The sequence below is a fragment of the Labeo rohita genome, chromosome 22, assembly GCF_022985175.1.
Source record: "Labeo rohita strain BAU-BD-2019 chromosome 22, IGBB_LRoh.1.0, whole genome shotgun sequence".
Taxonomy (NCBI): Eukaryota; Metazoa; Chordata; class Actinopteri; order Cypriniformes; family Cyprinidae; genus Labeo; species Labeo rohita.
The window spans coordinates 40611309-40631910 of record NC_066890.1 but is presented as its reverse complement, the minus strand read 5'-3'; the positions used below and the strand labels follow the sequence as shown (position 1 = coordinate 40631910).

At 36.5% G+C, this 20602-nt stretch overlaps 1 pseudogene; it reads left to right on the top strand.

Moving 5' to 3' along the window:
- The first annotated feature begins 541 nt into the window (after positions 1-541).
- Positions 542-20602, top strand: part of LOC127153657 (NACHT, LRR and PYD domains-containing protein 3-like) — a 44827-nt pseudogene continuing 24766 nt past the window's right edge.

Genomic DNA, 20602 nt, shown 5'->3' with positions numbered 1-20602 from the left:
ATCTATCTTCCTATAGGCCAGACCAGGACACGTTTCGCGCTCAGAATTGCTCACTCCGCCCCAGTGCATGTGCGTTATTTGGCAAATGAGAGCGAACTTAAAGAACGACGTCAGTCAACGCTGTTGATCGTTACCAGTCCGAGTTAATAATGAATCACTTTTACCGGATTAGACTTTGCTTTGCAATCACCATATGACAGACAGTGCAAAGGACCCGAAAACATTGGAAAGTGTCTCTCCTTAGTGCACACGATTGCAAGTTTTGATACTACTTCGTTTAGACTTATCTAATAGAATACATTTTGGAATATGGAATAAATTTATAGAATAAAACATGTTTGATGATGAAACACATATACATTATAGCTATAATGACTTAATTATTTAAAATGAGAATGCTGTCAGTCAACATTGTTAATCGTTAGTCTCCAGTTAGTCACAAAAAAAATAAATAAATAAAAAAAAAAAAAAAAAAAAAAATGAGTGTGGGACTTGTGGGAGGGGGCTTAACAAACGGAGCTTTGATTTTGTCATGTCACCGGGGACAATATAGCATTTGTCATTGACAGAGCGCGAACAAAAATCGAAAGTGTTCAAAGACATCTGGATTCTGTTAACTGTACACAAGACGGTCTGTTCTCCGGCAAGTAAGCTTTAATACTTTTATTGTTAGTTATTTGGAGAAACGGGAAATTCAGCTTGATTTAAATTCTAAGTTGTAGCCTATGCCAAATTGTGTAACTATAACACATTTGTGTGTAGAAAACTAGCAGGAACACGTGGCTGAGTTAAAAGTAACACAAAATATGTTGTCCTTAACTAAACACGGAGGTGTGTGAAGAAACAACAGAAATTGTGTTATTTTCAACACCCCTTTTTAAGAGTGTACGTAAAATACTTTGACAGATTTTGCGTGGGCATTTCAGAATTACCTTATAGCAACATTGCTGTGCGGTGAAATCGGTCCGTTGGTTAGTCAGGTTATGCCGACCCGCGCGCAAATTCACAGGTTCCGCATGGAGGAATTTATTGAGTAAAAGCGTTTTCATCTCCAAATTTTCAGATGAACCCTTCTGCGCACGAGTAAAAAAACACCTAAAGCGAGAATTAAAACTTTTTTTGCGAATTAAGTTTCTGTTTTTTTCGAAATCTGTCATTTCCATCACTCGTTTCTGATGAGAGACTTAAAATGTGCATAAAAACAGCGTGATGGAAAACAAAATTAAATGAATAATTATTTTTTTCGAAGGATTTTCCCCACCCTTATTTTATTTAGTCATTTGAGAACATTTAGATAACTCGCATTACTAAATGTTATGCGAAATCGAAAGCAGAATTGGTTACAGCCACAGGAAGTTGTTGACGAAATCAAAGATTTCCCGTTAGGTAGCTTAGCTCGCAATAAGTAATACGGGTTAATCTAAAAATGTTTTGGTTTAAGTTGCATATCACATTACGTTTAGTACAAATAGTACATTACACGTATTTAGTAAGTTGTGTTAGGACATCTTGGGAAAAAAAATATTTTCTGATCAGAGTAATGAAAATTAAGTAAAATTAAAAAGCACTGTGATACCGTAAGGTAGGAAAAATTGGGTAAACGTAAGAGTATTTAAAGACTCCAGTACAGAACGTAAAGTGTTGTGCACTGTTAGGTCGTTTGTTTGTTTTATTATTATTCTTTTTTTTTTTTTTTAAATGATCTTTAAGTATTTTTCATTTAATCATTTCTCTTTTTCATTTGTGCCTTTGAAATGCCATGATATTAATTTAAATAACATTGTTATCTCCAGGTTATGCTGAATAGTTGACGTTTTCCACAAAGCAGTGCCGAGATGAGTCTTCCCGAGGAACATGGGTTAGTCTGTTTTCGAAGAATCATTTACTAAAGTTTATTTATTTAGTTAGTTAGTTAGTTAGTAAACAAAACCTTAAAAATAGCGGTGTTTTCTCAGTATTGGCAATGAACTGATTTAGGTTATAGACTTGCTAAAACTCGTTGCCATGGCTCTGCAGAGTTGCCATAAATTCTGCAGAATTTATTGAGATTACAATGTGTTCATAAAGGGTTTGACTAAGACTGGTTTATCCCAAGGTTTTTTATCTACTACTGTCACCCTTGGTTTTCTCGGTTGGGGTCTAAAAGACATTTAATGTTCCATTATATGATTAATTTTATGCCACTGAAACCACTGGGAAAAAATGAAACCTTGAACTGAATTGAGCTGAATGATGGCTGTAATCTTATTTAAACTGATTTACAAAGAAATCTGCATTATTGATTTTGCATCAAAAATACACTGATGTCGGTGAGGAGAAAAAAAAAACTCTAAACGTGGAATTGAGGAACCATATGGTGTGACTTTTCCTTTGTTCTACTTGCATAGTTAGCAAAAGGGCAGTTTATTATTATTATTATTATTATTATAAGCAGTGTTGGGCAAGTTACTCTGAAAATGTAATTAAATTATTGATTACTGATTACTCCTTTGAAAAATAATCAAATTACTGTTCTGATTACTTTATTTCAAAGTAATTAGTTACATTACCCGTTACGTTACTTTTTTCTGTACATCCACGAAATTTACGTGAAATAGTGAACTTGCGTGTTGCCTATCATCCCAGCATAAACGCTCCGATAAAATATTTGTTATTAAAGCATCAACATTCACAAACCGCTGTTATTTTAACTAAAAGCAATAGGCTGCTGCGTGTGTGGTTGCAGAATGCACGGCATTTCGAGCGGTGAGTGGATTCTCTGATTGTCCATTGCATTTCAGAAATAAGCATTGTTCAATGCTGCAAACACATGCTAGAAATAGAAACTCTGCCTATGCTTACGCCTGTTAATCATTTTTGTTTTATATAGTTGTTCTTGTTGCTAGCAATTAATTTGTTTTAGATATTTTATGTTTAGACAGTTCTATTTCAAGGGAGTCCCGCAAATCATTTTATTCTATCGGATCCCGCACAAACACGAGTTTTTGCCCGCCCGCGCCCGCACCTGCACTCGCCCATCAAGTCTTGTACCGCGCAAGTCTTGTACTCTCTGTTGCGTTGAGTCCAGTGCCAGTGAATTAGAGACCAATCTCACTGGACACGACGCAACACAGAGCGGCGCGGTACGACAATAGAAGCTGACGCGTTGCTCTCCGCACCCGGTACGTTCTCAATGTGCCGTGCTGCCCTTTTAGAGGTTTTAAATTGGATATGGAGTTTTTTACGGTTGAAAAGGATTTCTTCCCCTCTAATTGAAAAGGCACAATAATGTTCTTGCATTTGACAGAAATAAAATAAAAAATAATGATTGTATTTCCAGCTACAGAACGCGTGCTTTCCTCTCTCCATGCTGACTAAGTTTTCATTGGTAGAATCCGCCTCACAGGCGATTTCCAGTCAGAGTAGTTCTCAGGTAAAGGATGTCGCGTGTGCTAGCCAACACCCTTTTTATAATCTACATGATAAATCACATTCTGTCGGCAATGACGTAAAGCAGCGGTAACGCATGTGTGTAACTATACTCTAATTACTCATTTGGAAATTATAACGCGTTAAATTACTGGTGGCATTTATTTACACAGATAAACACTCCGCCAACCCCACCCCCAGAACTGACAAAAGGGTGTGCCGCTGAGGAATTCATAAGGTTGTTGAGTCTCTGAGTTGTGGTTTATAGTTAAAAAAGTTGAAAAAATTATGCAGGGTGAGGAACCAGCATGCTACTTGTTTCTTAGTTTCTATGATGTGGTTTTTGTCTTTTGTTATGGTGAGATTAGGGATGCTCATTTTAACCGGTTAACCGTTAACCGACAGAAAGAATTTTTACCGATTAATACAATCAGTAAAAAGGTTTAAAAGGTCTTTTTTTCAGTAATTCAGTAATCAAAATATTTTAAAACGTTTTCTGGATGGTTAAAATAAAATGAAATTGATTTTTGAGAGAAAAAAGATAAATCGCGTAGGCCTATAACGTTAAGTCGCATTTTATTATTACATTCAGAAAGACCTGGTGTCGACGCGAAATATTTACAATACACTATAAACATAGGCTAGGCTATTTTAGTTCCCCTCACTCCACAAAAAAATCATTTCAACTTAACAGTATTTAGAAAAGAACAAGAATGAAAAATATAAGAAGCTCGGCGACAAGCCAAAACGAACCCATTTAGGCTAAAGCGAAACTGAAACTAACATTGGGTCTCATACGACACAAATCCAAATGTCTCCGTATTCAAGATGTATTTGAATGCTAAAATATTATTTATTATGTAAACCTGGTTTTGTACTTCTCGCATTACAATATCCACATAAAAAATGTTTGGCATAATATCACGGCAGCACGTTGATAACGATTAATCAGTGTGATTTTTCCCCCCCTATATGTTTGGCTGATTGTGTGTGCGCGTGTGGCGCCGGTACAATCACTTGTTTATTTCCTTCTAACAGTGGAAACGACTCTTTACAGATAATCGAAACTGTAAACGGTTTGCTGTTTGTAAAGTAAAGAAAAACAGGATGCCGCTTTCAGTTGTCTTCCTTTCGCGCAGCACAAAAATGAACCAAACCTCTGCATACTGGCTACTTGTACTTTTTTTGTTTGTTTTATTAACAAAAAATAAAACAACCGCATTTTTCCTCACCTCTCTCTCTCTCTCTCTCTCTCTCTCACTCACTTCCGGTGCGAGTGTTGAGCGCGAGTGGACGGAGTGGTGTGAGCGTGGTGCAGAGTGGTGTGAGTGAATCCTTTTTTTTTCTTTTTTTTTTCTCTACGCTGTTATTGCTTGTTTGGCTTTTCCCTTCTTCGCAATTAAGGTGGCGTCCGGGGTGAGCGTGGAGGACTGTTGTTTGGCTGTTGGGGAAGTGGTTGGACATTCCGGTATTTTATCCGCTTCCAGGATGAATAATGCGATAGTGTTTTTTTTTTTTTTTTGGATAGCGTAGAATGATTTGGTAGAGCGAGGAATTGTAATTGGAGGAGAATTTGTTTCAGTTCTCCCACTTTCTTTACCGGCAAAAAAGGTAACTCTATCTAACGTGCCACCTTTTGTGAGTGATGAGATTTTAACGCAAACTTTGTCACGTTACGGTAAATTGGTGTCTCCAATAAAAAAGATACCGATCGGTTGTGAATCGCCTTTATTGAAACACGTAGTTTCATTTAGACGATTCGTCTACATGATCATCCCAGATGATGCAGATCTAGATTTAAGGCTTAATTTTCGGATTGATGAGTTCAGCTACACCATTTTTGTTACTACTGGGAAGATTAAGTGCTTTGGATGCGGAAAAATAGGACACTTGATTCGAAATTGTCCGAATAAAACTATTGAAAGTGAAAGAGATAACGAGAAAGCACAAGGTGGTGAAGATAACGGTGTAGTGGAAGCTGCCGTAGCGGCGGGGGGTTAAGTTTCGGCCGTGACAGGGACCGATGAAAACCCTTCAGGGGAGTTTCTGCCAGAGTCAGGTTCATCTCAGAGTGAGCAGTCTGTTTTAATCTCTAATATACCCGTAGCTACTGTTTCTAGTGTTTCAACGAATTTGACTTCTCTGTCAAATAAACAAAAAGAAAGTACAGTCATTGAACATGCTCAAGTTGCTGTCACTGAAAGATGTGAGGATGGACAGTTAACAATGGAGCAGGAACAGGTTCTTTTTAAGACCCCTCAAAAAAGAAAAATGAAAAATAAGTCACTACATGCAAAGATAAGTAAAACTGATGATCTACAAGAGAATGAAACGCAAGACACAGAGAGTGATAGTGATTCCTCTGAATGTAGTGTGAGTTTCTCACAAAGTGAACCTACTGCTCGTAGTTATGAACTTGAAGATATAAAATTGTTTCTCAGATCAACTAAAAACAAGAGAGGAGTGCAAGTGCAAGAGTATTTTCCTGATCTGAAACAATTTGTCGAGAGAGCAAAAAGTTTGATGGCTAGAGACTGCTTTACCAATAAAGAAGTTTATAGATTAAAAAAAAATGTGAGAAATATCAGCAATGCCCTAAACAATGATGTTGTTTGATATGAATACTAGGAGTTGTTTTCTCTCTTGGTTTGGTAGGATGTGTCTTTTCTTTTTTTTCCTTTTTTTAATGGGTGAAGTGCATCTTGCTTCTTTGAATGTTAATGGTGCAAAAAATATTAAAAAAAGAGGAAATTTTTTTGCAGAAATGGAACAGAAAAATATTGATATAGCTTTTTTACAAGAGACACATAGTAGTTCTGACAATGTTGTTGATTGGATGAAAGAGTTCAGTGGAATACCTGTTTTAAGTCATAGTTCTACTTTAAGTGGTGGAGTTGCTATTTTGTTTAGTAGGAATTTTAAACCAATTTCATATGATGTAAACGAAATTGTTAAAGGTAGATTGCTAAAAGTTAGAGCTATTTACGAAAGGTTTGTTTTTGTTTTTATTTGTATTTATGCTCAAACTGCACCTGTGGAAAGATTATTGTTTTTAGACACACTCTGCTCTACTTTACAAAATTGTTGTACTGAGGAGTTTTTGTTTTTAGGGGGTGATTTTAATTGTGCTGAGCTTGATATTGACAGAAATCATGTTGAACCTCACATGGCTTCACGGAAGCATTTAATTCATTTCATTGAAAAATTTGATTTATGTGATGTTTGGAGAGCTCTAAATGGTAATGAGAGACAATATACATGGGCTCATACACGTGATAATTGTTTATCTTTAGCCAGATTAGACCGGTTTTATGTTTTTAAGCACCACTTGAACATGTTTAAAAAATGTTGTATCACACCATTACCATTTTCTGATCATAGTATGGTGAGTTGTAAATTTATTTTAAATTCAGTGAAACCGAAAAGTGCATATTGGCATTTTAATACAAATCTGTTAAATGATAAATTCTTCACTGAATCATTTAAAGTCTTTTGGAATGGTTTTAAAAAGACAAAGTCCTCTTTTAAATCTCTTCAACAATGGTGGGATTATGGTAAGGTGCAAATAAAACAGTTTACACAGCAATGCACTCACAATGTCACAAAAGATTTAACTCGCTCATTAGAAGTACTTGAAAAACAACAGTATTTTTTTAGCCATAAAAGGAAAAATGGACAAAAGCACTTAATTCATGCGTTACGCTCTGAGGATGGTAATTTGTTATCTAATCCCAGAGAGATTCGTGAAGAAGCAATGTGTTTTTATCAGTCCCTGTATAGAAGTGAACTTGTGCTAGAAGATGTTGGAAAAAATGCTTTCCTTGAAAATCCTTCCAAAAATCTCAGAGGAGTCCAACAAAGAGTTGGAAGGTGCCTTGTCTTTAGGAGAGCTTTTTAGAGCACTCCAGAGTATGGAATCCGGAAAGACTCCGGTTTGGATGGGGTACCGGTTGATTTTCTGAAAACCTTCTGGTCTGAGATTGGAGTTGATCTGCTGGAGGTGTTCAATGACAGCTTATCGAAGGGTGGGTTGCCGTTGAGCTGCCGAAGAGCAGTGGTCACTCTTCTCCCAAAAAAAGGAGATCTTAATGAGATTAAAAATTGGAGGCCGGTCTCACTTTTATGCAGTGACTATAAATTACTTTCAAAAACATTGGCAATCAGATTGGCTAAGGTAATGGGACAGGTGATCCACCCGGATCAGTCTTACTGTGTACCTGGTAGGTCAATTTTTGACAATATTTCTTTTATTAGGGACATTATACAGGTTTCTAAACTACTTGATATCAAATGTGGTTTGTTGTCTCTAGATCAAGAAAAAGCTTTTGATCGAGTGGAACATTCATATTTATGGAATACTTTAGAAGCATTCGGGTTCCATGAAAATTTTTTAAGTATGCTGAAAATTCTTTATAGTGACATTGAGAGTGTAATTAAGATTAATGGTGGCTTATGTGCTCCATTCAAGGTTAATAGGGGAATTAGACAAGGATGTTCATTGTCAGGTATGTTATATGCTATAGCTATTGAACCACTACTCCAATGTATTAGGAAAAGTTTGGATGGGCTAAGAGTACCACATTGTGATTTTAATTTTTGCTTATCAGCCTATGCCGATGATGTTATAATAATAATCAACAAACAAGAGGATATACATGTTTTATCGAAATTAATAGAGGAATTTGGAAAATGGTCTTCTGCAAAGGTTAATTGGAAAAAAAGTGAGGCTTTGTTATTAGGAGTTTGGAATGATAGAAAACCAACTCTACCCGAAGGTTTATGTTGGAGTAGATGGGGCATAAGGTATCTTGGGGTGTTTTTAGGAGATGACAGTGTTTCACAAAAAAATTGGGATGAAATGTTACAAAAAGTTAAAGGTCATTTAGATAAATGGAAATGGCTTTTACCTAATATGTCTTTTAGAGGTAGAACACTTTTTGTTAATAACTTGGTTGCTTCACTTTTATGGCATAGACTGGCATGTATTGATCCCCCTGCAAAACTGATGGCTGATATTCAAGCGGTTTTTGTTGATTTCTTTTGGGATAAACTTCACTGGATTCCACAGAGCGTTTTGTATCTACCCAAAGAAGAAGGCAGCCAGGGATTAATTCATTTACAGAGCAGGATTGCAACTTTCCGGTTACATTTTATACAAAGATTTCTGGATGGACCAGTGAATCTAAGCTGGAGAGCCATTGCTTGCATTATACTACAGACTGTTGGAAATTTTGCTCTGGATAAATCTCTTTTTTTGATGGACCCCAAATGTTTGAATCTTTCACACCTGCCTCTTTTTTATCAGATTCTTTTTAAAGTGTGGGGGCTTTTTTATATTCAAAATACTGAGAATTTTCATTCCATTTACTGGTCATTAAGGGAGCCTTTGATCTGCAAGGCAAGACTGGATATTTCTTCCACTTGTTTACTGGGATTCAGCAAGGTGCTACAAAATTCAGGAGTTTTTGTTTTAGACAACTTACTGTCTTTAACTGGACCTCATTTTAAGGACATAGAGGCTGCTGCAAAAAGACTGGGACTTTGATCTACTCGCTCAATTAATCGTTTTTTAACTAAACTGACAGAGGCCTTTACAAGTGAAGAGAAGATGGTTCTGGAGGACTTTTTTTCAGGGAATAATATCCCTGACAGCGAAGACCCCTTCCCTTGTTTGACAATCCAGCCTTTTTTGGGGAAATGCTCAGGTATTTTTTTAAAACATGGAAGATCCCATTCTGTCGATTTTCTTTCTTGTACAGGAAAGGAATTGTATAAAAGGTGTGTTCTTGTTCTTAACAAGAAAATACTAGACAAAAGAAATGACACCCCATGGCGTTCATTTTTTAATTTATGTGATGATGTAAAACCTGAATGGAGGGTGTTATATAAACAACCATTATCAAAAAAAACAGGAGATTTGCAGTGGAGGATTCTTCATGGAGCCATTGCGGTTAATTCTTTTATTTCTGTCTTGGACTCCAAGAATAACTCTGGTTGTCCTTTCTGTTTTCAAAAAGAAACTGTTTTTCATGCTTTCATGAGTTGTTCTAGACTTAAGCCTTTATTTGTGTTGGTTCAAGAAATGTGTGAAAAGTTCAGTGAGAGTTTCTCTCCTGAAACCTTTATTTTTGGTTTTAAGTATGCACAGAAAAAACATGTTGTGTTTCAATTGCTGAATTTTATTCTTGGCCAAGCGAAATTCTCTCTCTCTCTCTCTCTCTCTCTCTCTCTCTCTCTCTCTCTCTCTCTTAATCTACAAGCATAACATTTAACTAATAAAGAGTACTATAAATATGTTTGACTTTGATTTGATTTTTGATTGTCCATCAGTGTTTGTTTTAGGTGCTTTAGGTGCAAAATTGCTGGTATCACTAAGATTAGTGATTACATTAATATTACATTCTGTCAGTATTATAGAATGGTTTGTTAAGGGTTTTAAATCCTTGCCACCATCAATTGCTAATTTTGTAAATCACGCTTTGAAGAATGGGGTTCTATTGCTTAATTTTCCTAAGTTAAAGGTGATTCCTAAAGATTGTGGAATTGATGAAAATACTGTTTGTATTTCCCTATTAAAGGGTTATGAAAAACTTGTTCTTGATTCTGTAGGGAAAAAATATTGTATTACATATGTGTCAGAACTTTACATTTGAATCAGTTGAAAGAAAAAAAAACTAAAATCCAAATCCCATCTTGTAGACTTTTGTATTAACATCCCATTTCAAAAAGATGTGATCGGGGACATTCTAATATGGAATTCGATTTGATTGATTTCACTAAGGATATTGAAATGGAACTTCCTGCCTGCCCTGAACAAAATGCCTGCCTGGATTTCCCACCCACCCTCCCTCTGTTATCTCCTCCCATTGGCCCTGCTGCCTCAGTCTCACCACTGCTGTCTCCTGACAGCCCCGCTGCTCACCCTCAGTCCACCACCTGTGTGGTGGGCTCAACGCGAGTCTGCCAGTCTCCATCGGCGTCATGGCTAGAGGATCCCTCATCTCTGCCTCCAGCCACTCAGTCCTGGACTCCGCCTCGGCCCTTCGACCCAGCGGCTCCACCCTGGCTCTCAGCTTCCTCATCTCCACCATTGCCTTTCAGTCCACAAGCTCCACCGGGCTCCATCGTCCCTCCGGCTCTGTCTTGGTCGATCGTCATCTTGCCATCGCCTCATCGCTCCATCCCACTGGCTCTGTTGGGCTCCTCCCTCCCTCCAGCTCCCCCTCAGTCCTCTGTCACACCGGCTCCACTGCGGACCTCCGGAGCTCCACCTCTGCCTCGGTCGCCAGAGCCTTGGGCTCCGCCTTGACCCTCCGGATCCTCAGAGTCGCTCTGGATCATCGGCTCTCCGTCTCCACCTCGGGCTCCACCTCCACCTGCTCCACCTCCGTCGGTCAGCCCCCTGGAGTCGTCAGCCCTTCCTCCACCATGGCTCCTCCCTCCGTCGGCTCCACCGTGGGCCACCATCATGGCTGCGGCCTGGGTCTCATCTGGCTCCTCCTGTTCCGGGTCCCTTCTGTCCCCTCCTTGGCTCCACCCTCCATCAGACCCACCCTGGACACTTCTGTCTCCTCCTTGGCTCCTCCCTCCGTCAGACCCACCTTGGACCCTTCTGTCTCCTCCCTGGCTCTTCCCTCCGTCGTCACCACCCTGGACTTTGTTTGTTGTCCTCTTATGGAGTTACCATTTGTGGAGTTTATTAAAGACTTTTCTTATTACGTCGTCCTTCGTTTTATTCAACGCAGCCGTGACAGTTACATTAATGCTGCTAAATGAAAGTAAAATGTGCACAACGCTTTTACAAGCTACTGAAAACCAAAGGAAAGTGAAGAAAAGAGGGAAAACTCAAACAAACTAAAAACAAACAACTTCTTGACACCGAATTGCCACTAATTTGAAAGTGAAAGTAAAAATTTGCACAGCGCTTTTTCTGAAGTAGAGCGAGGAACAGAGGGAAAGCTGAAACAAACTAAAAAACAATTGCTAGATGCTGAACTGCTGCTATTTTGAAAGTGAAAGTAAAATTCAAACTATACTTAGAGAACACATTGCAGTATTGTTTTCCCTTCAATTTTCTTTAGTTGGTCTTAAAAATGTCTTTTAAAAGAGAAAAAAAATGTACCCTCATAAAACCTGCAGAAACCCTGCACATGTCTGGGCCTTAAGCACACTAAGGCTCTGTTTGTGGACGAGTCATTTTCTCATTGTGGGAAGATGAACGTCTCGGAGCTGCGGACCAGGCTCCATTTCCTGCAAAGGAGCGGAGTTTCAGTGCCTCTGCCTAGATCTAGTGTTCCAGGGAAGGGGCTACTTCGGCCAGTCGCCTGGGTGGTCTTATGGTGACAGTGAGTAATTCCCCTCTGAGGAACCAACGTCCCAGGGCTCCTCATTCAATCAGCACTCCTAAAACAAAGGTTCACATAAAATGTACTCGCCCACTTGTCATCCGAGATGTTCATGCCTTTCTTTCTTCAGTCGTAAAGACATTATGTTTTTTTGAGGAAAACCCTTCTACATTTTTCTCCATGTAATGGACTGGTATGGTGCCCCAATTTTGAAAAATGTATTTCCAAAATGTAGTTTGAATGCAGCTTCAAATGATCCCAAATGCGGTTGTAAATGATCCCAGCTGAGAAAAAAGGTTCTTATCTGACAAAACAATTGGTTATTTACATTTAAAAAAAATACAATTTAAATACTTTTTATTCTCAAACGCTCGTCTTGCCTTGCAGTAATTGAACTCTGTGTTTTCTGACTCAAGACAGTTAGGGTATGTTGAAAAACTCCAATCATATTTTCTCCCTCAACTTCAAAAATCTTTTCAAAATCATCCTACATCGCTGCAGAAGTTCCAACCCAGTCTTTGCAAAGTGAACATGCAAAGAAGATCAAACACCCTTAACAAAAAAGGTAAAACAGCGATATAGGGCGATTTTGAAGTTGATGGAGAACATGAGATGGGAGTTTTTTCAACATACCCTAACTGTCATGAACAGAAACAAAAACAGTCCAGGCAGAGTAAGACAAGATGAGCGTTTGGCATTAAGAAGTATATAAATTGTATTATTTTTGTGAAAATAACTGATTGTTTCGCTAAACAAGACCCTTCTTTCTCAGCTGGGATCGTTTACAACCACATTTGGGATCGTTTTAAGATGCATTCAAAACTGCATTTTGAAAGTTTAAAATCGGGGCACCATATCAATCCGTTATATGGAGAAAAATGCTGAAATGTTTTCCTCAAAAAACATAATTTCTTTACAACTAAATTAAGAAAGTCATTAACATCATGGATGACAAGGGGGTGAGTAAATTATTTGTAAATTGTTGTTCTGGAAGTGGACTTCTCCTTTAAGGACAAAGTATACTTCTTTATATATATATATATATATATATATATATATATATATATATATATATATATATGCATACACGAGGGACAGCGCATACACGCACCACCTGATTTTTGTAATCATGCATACTTTGTACGCGCAGGTCGGACATGCGCATTGAAGTTATTTTGTATCCTTTCATCAGGAGGCAACACTGTCCGGGCCAATAGTTTCAGAGACAGAGACGTTTACTAAGAGTTTATTTATATCGGGCTCTTATTGTAAGGGATCTTTACAAGAACAATGTGTATTTGCTAATTTTGTAATAGGTCAAGCTAAATAAGAAATTTTGAAATCTCATCAGGAAAAAAAAAAAATACAGAGAAAGATGTTTGTATGGTAGTTTTATTTAAATCCCTGGTGGAATCACGAGTGGTAATGGAATATATCTGTTACAGGCATATCAGTAATATTCCTTTTTTAAAATGGAGATGGGGTGTTAAGAAAGCCCTGGTTATAGTGATAGTTTGGTGGTTTAGTTTTTAATTGGTAATGTAATTTATTCTATATTTTATAGCACAGTACACAGTGTGTTTGATGTTTACTGTGAATATGATTATATGTTTGTAAAAGTCCCTCTCTCTTTGATCTTTGTGTCCTTAGAGAAAGATTAGGCTCAGATGTGTTCAGCTCTGTGTCTGTGAAGAGTGACCGGTCAAAAGATGAGCCACCAAAATTGATTGAGAAAAAAACACCATCTTCCAGAAGGTATTTCATGTGTTTTGCATTACAGCATAACAGCATTTTAAGAAAAGTCAATTCAACTGCAAGCAAAACATTTAACTAATAAAGAGTACTCTAAATATGTTTGACTTTGATGTGCTTTGATTAAATCATGGTGCATTTGTCCATCAGTGTCTGCAATGGGTGCTTTAGGTGCAGCATTGCTGGTATCACTAAAATTATTGATCTGATTAATATTAGGTCAGTGGAAAACTATACAGTCATTGGCTGATCAGGTTGGTTTACATTCTGTCAGAATTAAAGATGGGCTCGTTAGGGGTTCTAAATCTTTATTTATTTCCTTATTAAAGCATTGTGAAAAACTAGTTTTTGGGTGATTTTAGAAATTAATACCTTTATTTAGCAAGGATGTTTTAAATTGATCAAAAGTAATGATAAAGACCGTGTTCACTGAGTCTGTACATCTACAGTGTTTTCCTGAGTTTGACTTTAGTCACTGCATTTAGATAGTTTGCCATGGTTTACTCTCGATTTAGTGCCAAATACCATTCTAATTTGTGTTGATTTTTAATGGGGTTTGTCCAATGTGTGACGTACTTGTATTTTTTTCTATGTTGATAATTTGTGTGGGCCGAATGAGAGTGTGTGCGTGTTCTGAGGCTGGCTGACCTCCGTCAGCATCAGCTCAGTCAGTCTCAGCACCAGCTGAAGGAGGCGACTCTGTGAGGTTCAGCTCTTAGTGTTTTAGGGTTCTATAATTAAATTCAATTCAATTCAATTCAGATTTATTTGTATAGCGCCTTTCACGAAACATATTGTTGCAAAGCAACTTTACAGCAAAATATTTTTTTTACGGTATATATAGTAGTAGTGGTGACTATGTCAAGTTGATGTACATATGGCAGAGATGTATGGTAAAGATCAATTAATGATGTAATCAAACAGACAAAGAACACTATAAATTAGTAGCAGAATTTGGTAGTGCTGTGTATGTTGTTTCAGGGTTGGCATCATCTGAAGCCCTCAGAGGTCTTGGCATCATCTCTTCTTAAGTGTTCTTGATCTAGACTGAAGCTTGTGAATTCCTAGTTACCATGGGATGTCAATCCCATGGCAGAAACAGAGAACAAAAAGGAACATAATTAGCATAGCTGACACTTAAGTAGATTTTTCTGGTATCACTACTTTACTTCACTATTTATTTTTCTGACTACTTTTTACTCTTACTCCTTAAATTTTTACACACACTTTCTACTTCTTACATTTTCAAACCAGGCATCAGCATTTGGTGGATCACCATTCAGTAATAAATCTCTAATAGAGTAATCATTGCAAGTGACTCGAGAACAGAGTGGAAGTGCCTGTGTGGATCATAGGAGGCATTACTACTGATGTGTTCAGGACTTCAAGTGCAGGCCAGTTTCATTTGAAAACAGGCTGCTAAGAGTTGCTAGCAGTTTAATGCTTAACTAAGTAAACAAAGACAAAACTACAGCAGTCATACTATAAATGAAACTAAACTTACTATCATCAATCAAAATACTCTGCTAAAGGACACCATTATTATCTACTGTAATACAGTAGTAATTTAGCAAACAGATGTTACTAAACATCATTTTATAATATGTTCAGAGGGAGCTAGGGCAGATAACAGCACAACCCTTATGAAAATTAAAACCAAAATCAATGGTTACTATAGTTAAACCATGGTAACCACAAATGAACAATGGTTTTGCTACACTAACCATAGTCTAACCATGAGATGTGTAATAAAACTGTCGTTGTAAATTAAAACGGGAAAAAAAGGTTACTATACCTTTACTGTAATAAACCATTGGTTAATTTTGGTAAGAGAAAAATATGACGCATGATAATACAGTAACTTGTTCAGTATTAGGATTTTTCTGTAAAGATATTGTCATGATGTAATCATTATTGTACTAATTTTGACATTTAGGCAATTTAGAAAATACAGTTTTGTTAAATCTATAGTATTTAAGTCATTTTGAGATAAAACAACAAGACCTGGTCAAAATGTAATACTTTAAATTTAACTTAAAATTGTTACTGCAAATAGAATATGCTTGTGGCTGTTTTGCAACAAGGTGGAGACAGTTCTGCTCATAACAGTAAATGGCTTTTATTTCTTATTTCTTTATTTAGTCGTTATTTCTTAAGTACATGTCTGAGCCCATACTTCTTTACCTTAACTTATGTAAAAAAGTGTAGTCAGTACTTCTACTTTTACCAGAGTATTTTTAAACATGAGTATATGTACTTCTACTTGAGTGAAGGATGTGTGTACTTCTGCCATCTCTGCACATATGGCTTGATTAGTTCTGGGTTTAATGAAGGCCTGCCTTCATGAAAAACAAAATGAGTTGTGATTGGTTAGCTGTCCCACTGCGTTGCGATTGGCGAACAGCTTAGACGGTGTTTCAGTACTGCCACGCCCCTTGCCAAAGAAGCAAGTTCCATGTACAGCTGTTGGCGTAAGCTAATTTAAAGTGATTCTTATATTATAAATATAGATATTTTTCTTACAAAAATGCATCGATTCGCGACAGGAGGCTTTTATTGACCCCCCAGAGCCATGTGAGCCACTTTTTATTATGGATGTATGCACTTTATTGGACTTGTTTTGGACTGATGAAAAGAAACATTCATCTATGGTGTTCTAAAGCTTGGAAATGCCAGGATAATTTTAAATATAACTCAGATTGCATTCGTCTGAAAGAAGGAAGTCATATACACCTAGGATGCATGGAGGGTGAGTAACATAATATGCTACATTAGTGTTGGGTCCTATCGTCAGCCTGTGAGATCGCCAATACATAATATTATCATGCTAATTTATTTAATTGTTTACATACTTAGTTTCATTGCCAGAAACCAGCTCCAGCATAAGGCTAAAAGCAGCCTAACATTATCAAAGAACATCATCACCGATTAGCCTAGCCTAGTCTAGTGCAAGTTTATGCATTTAAAAAAAAAAAAAAAAAACACTTGCATTATAAGTGAAGCTATCCACACCATAAGATGAATAAATATCTCCCTTTGGAGTGGACTTTGAGATTTGTAACTTTGTAAATCTTTTTTATGCCCAAACATACACACCACACACTGACCAAAATTCAAAAAGTGAAAAAGCGTAATAGGACCCCTTTAATTCCACGCTGCTGTTATGCCAAGCACATTTTTGCTCATTTGAAGGATGTTTTTTTTTCCATCTATATATGAACGTGTGTGAAGTACAAAGCCTAGTCTGCATTATAAATAATAGTATAATTATAAATAATATTCAAATTTATAATTACTGCATAATGCGAATAAGAAAACATTTGGCTTTGTGCCGAATTACAGAGGTATGTGAGCCCAACACCTGATACTTTGTTTCATTTTAGTTTCTTAGCTTTAAATAGTTTTTTCATTCTTGTTCTGATCTGTTCTTGTTCTGTTATGAATATTGTTACATTTAAATGATTTGTTTCATAGTATTTATAATGTTCATACATTATACTCTGTCTAAACATGCCTCTGCTCACTAAACAATATGTTTTGCCAGCAGTGCACATTTGGAGGGAGTGGGTCAAGCACTAAGGACCAATCAATGAGAGCAATTTTGAACTTAAGAAAGCTGATTAGTCAAAAATATGTTGAGGACTTCGAAATATACTTACATAAACCAGCACTTGCTCTGTCTTGTATGCATGCATTCAATCTAATGTCACAATCTAATGCACTTGTTAATGCTGGATCTTTAAAAACAAATACCAGAACGAAAAAATCTGAAATCTGACATTTTCTGGAACAGGATCTGGTTTAAATTAAGCACTGGTTGACTGTCAGGGCCCAGGTCTGTCAGTAATCCTCTAGCAAATCCAGGCTGTCCTGAAGCCCCTCTTTAATGGGCAACAGGAGAATCAGGTCCTCTGCATAAAGAAGACACTTTATTTCTGTGTCATGTAGAGTGAAACCTTGAATGGGAGCATGTTCTAAAGCATTGGCCAGTTAGTTGATGAAAAAGGTGAGGTTTAAACTGCATCCCTGTCTCACTTCTCATCTCTGGTGAAAAAAAATCAGTTCTTTGGTTTTCAAATTTAACAGCACATTGGTTGATTGTGTACATGGATTTGATCAAAACATAGAATTGACCCCCTATTCTATTGTCAATAAGTTTGAGGGATAATCATTCATGCCAGATTGAGTCAAATGCTTTCTTGATATCAACAAAACAGGCAAAAATTTGACTTTTGTTTTGATGTACTGTACATATTTATTAGTGTTTGTAGTGTACAAATGTGATCAGAAGTGCAACATTTTGGAAGGAATCCAATTTGACATTTATTCAAGGCATTGTGCTTCATAAGGAAGTCTAAAAATCTTGTGTTTAAAATGATACAGAGAACCTTCCCCAGGTTACTGTTCACACTGAAAAAAAAATAGTAGTTTTTGGTTTCCAATTTTGCCTCTGTTCTTGTAAATGGAGCTGATGAGGCCCTGGTTCCAGACCTCAGGGAAGAACCTAATTAAATTTTTTGAATTTCATTTGAACTATATAATTAGTGAAATGATTTTTCTACTTCTCCCCATCTTGGATTGCCAGAACTTCTTGCTATGATTTGAATAATAATTTCCATTTATCTCAGAATTTGTGAATTGTTTTATTTATTTATTTATTTATTTTTTTTTTTTCAACTCTTCAGACTGGTTTTGCAAAAATTACCCGTTATATAGTTGTAGTGCCTCACAATATCAAAAGATGGAAGGCCCTGAATTTCCTTTTTTGATTAGATCATTTTCCAAGGCTTTATCTCAGAGCCTTATAGTCCAAACCAAACCATTTGTCAGTATCTAAATGTTTTTTTTTCCTTAGATTTTTTTAAATTACTTTGTGCTGCTTTGTAGAATATTTAGATCTTTGACTTTCTGAATGATACTAATTTGTGAATATAATTATATATGTTAATGTTAATTTTGTGTGTGTGTGTGTGTGTGTGTAGAGTAATGGGTTTGTAAAAGTCAAAGTCTCTCTCTCTTTCTCTTTGCTCTTTGTGTCCTTAGAGAAAGATCAGGCTCAGGCGTGTTCAGCTCTCCGTCTGTGAAGATTGACAGGTCAAAAGATAAACCACTGAAATTCAGTGAGAAAAAACCATCATTGACCAAAAGGTATTTAATGTGTTTTGCATTACAGTGTATCATTAGCTAAATTCTCTGTTGTGGTGTGTATGTGACACAAATTAAAATGAAAAGTCAATCAATCTGTAAGCAGAGCTTCTCATTAATAAAGAGTACTGTAAATATGTTTGACTTTGATGTGCTTTGATTAAGTCATGGTGCATTTGTCTATCAGTGTCTGTATTAGGTGCTGGTGTCACTAAGATTATTGATCTGATTAATATAAATTAAGGTAACTGGCTGATCAGGCTACTTTACAGTCTATCAGTATTATAGAATGGCCCATTTTGAAGCCCCTCTTTACTGGGCAACAGGGGAATCAGGTCCTCTGCATAAAGAAGACACTTTATTTCTGTGTCATGTAGAGTGAAACCTTGAATGGGAGCATGTTCTAAAGCATTGGCCAGTTAGTTGATGTAAAGGGTGGGGTTTAAACTGCATCCCTGTCTCACTTCTCATCTCTGGTGACAAAAATTCAGTTCTTTGGTTTTCAAATTTAACAGCACATTGGCTGATTGTGTACATGGATTTGATCAAAACATAGAATTGACCCCCTATTCTATTGTCAATAAGTTTTAGGGATAATCGATCATGCCAGATTGAGTCAAATGCTTTCTTGATATCAACAAAACAGGCAAAAATTTGACTTTTGTTTTAATGTACTGTATATATTTATCAGTGTTTGTAGTGTACAAATGTGATCAGAAGTGCAACATTTTGGAAGGAATCCAATTTGACATTTATTCAAGGTATTGTGCTTCATAAAGAAGTCTAAAAATCTTGTGTTTAAAATGATACAGAAAACCTTCCCCAGGTTACTGTTCACACTGAAAAACAAAAACAACAACAAAAAAAAAGGTAGTTTTTGGTGTCCAATTTTGCCTCTGTTCTTGTAAATGGAACTGATGAGGCCCTGGTTCCAGACCTCAGGGAAGAACCTAATTATTTTTTTTTGAATTTCATTTGAACTATATAATTAGTGAAATGATTTTTCTACTTCTCCCCATCTTGGATTGCCAGAACTTCTTACTATGATTTAAATAATAATTTCAATTTATCTCAGAATTTGTGAATTGTTTTATTTTTTATTTTTATATTATTTTTTATTTTTTTCATCTCTTCAGACTGGTTTTGCAAAAATTACCCGTTATATAGTTGTAGTGCCTCACAATGTCAAAAAGTGGAAGGCCCTGAATTTCCTTTTTTGATTAGATCATTTTCCAAGGCTTTATCTCAGAGCCTTACAGTCCAAACCAAACCATTTGTCAGTATCTAAATGTTTGTTTGTTTTTTTCCTTAGATTTTTTTAAATTACTTTTTTGTGCTGCTTTGTAGAATATTTAGATCTTTGACTTTCTGAATGATCCTAATTTGTGAATATGATTATATATGTTAATGTTAATTTTGTGTGTGTGTGTGTGTGTGTAGAGTAATGGGTTTGTAAAAGTCAAAGTCTCTCTCTCTTTCTCTTTGCTCTTTGTGTCCTTAGAGAAAGATCAGGCTCAGACGTGTTCAGCTCTCCGTCTGTGAAGATTGACAGGTCAAAAGATAAACCACTGAAATTCAGTGAGAAAAAACCATCATTGACCAAAAGGTATTTAATGTGTTTTGCATTACAGTGTATCATTAGCTAAATTCTCTGTTGTGGTGTGTATGTGACACAAATTGAAATGAAAAGTCAGTTAATCTGTAAGCAGAGCTTTTCATTAATAAAGAGTACTGTAAATATGTTTGACTTTAATGTGCTTTGATTAAGTCATGGTGCATTTGTCTATTAGTGTCTGTATTAGGTGCTGGTATCACTAAGATTATTGATCTGACTAATATAAATTAAGGTAACTGGCTGATCAGTCTACTTTACAGTCTGTCAGTATTATAGAATGGCCCATTAGGGGTTTTAAATCCTCCTTGCAACCATCAGTTGCTAATTCTGTAAGTCA